Source organism: Egretta garzetta, unplaced genomic scaffold (genome assembly GCF_000687185.1).
Source record: "Egretta garzetta isolate BGI_Z169 unplaced genomic scaffold, ASM68718v1 scaffold234, whole genome shotgun sequence".
Lineage (NCBI taxonomy): Eukaryota > Metazoa > Chordata > Aves > Pelecaniformes > Ardeidae > Egretta > Egretta garzetta.
In genome coordinates, this window is record NW_009259528.1 from 2187 (window position 1) to 2788 (window position 602).

Genomic DNA, 602 nt, shown 5'->3' on the forward strand with positions numbered 1-602 from the left:
TTTCCTTCACCTATTAAACTGTTTTTATCTTGATCCATGAGCCATGTCACCACCTCCTATTTTCCACCCATCGTGGGGAAGAGGGGCGTGAGCGGCTGTGTGGGTGCTTGGCTGTTAGCAGGTGCCAACCCACTCCACTGGCTCATAGACGAGTCGCCCAGGTTGGGAGGGACCTCCAAAGATCATCTGGTCCAACCTCTCGTGGGAAAGGGAGCCTATACAAGATTATCTCGCACCCCGTCCGGTCGCACCTTGGGGCGGTTGTTCCAATGAATGATTGTTCTCACTGCAACGCTGCCAACTGGCTGAGAGTGCGCGCGCTCACCTCACTGCAGGCGGCGATGGGGCCGGGGAAGCACGCTTTCCCCTCGGTAAACCCACGCAGACCCCTCCTGATCCTGTCCTTCGTGTGCTTGCAGATGGTTTTAGGGTCGGTCGCTCCATCCCCTTCCCAGGGACGGCAGTGGGGCCCCTCTGGCCGACCGCGCCCCCGACACTCCTTGCTCTTCTGGAAGAGACTGCCGACGCCGGCTGGTCTCCAGCTCTCGGGAACCTCTCCCGTTGCTTGGACCTTTCCAAGGCCACGGCGGGGGGGGCCGCCC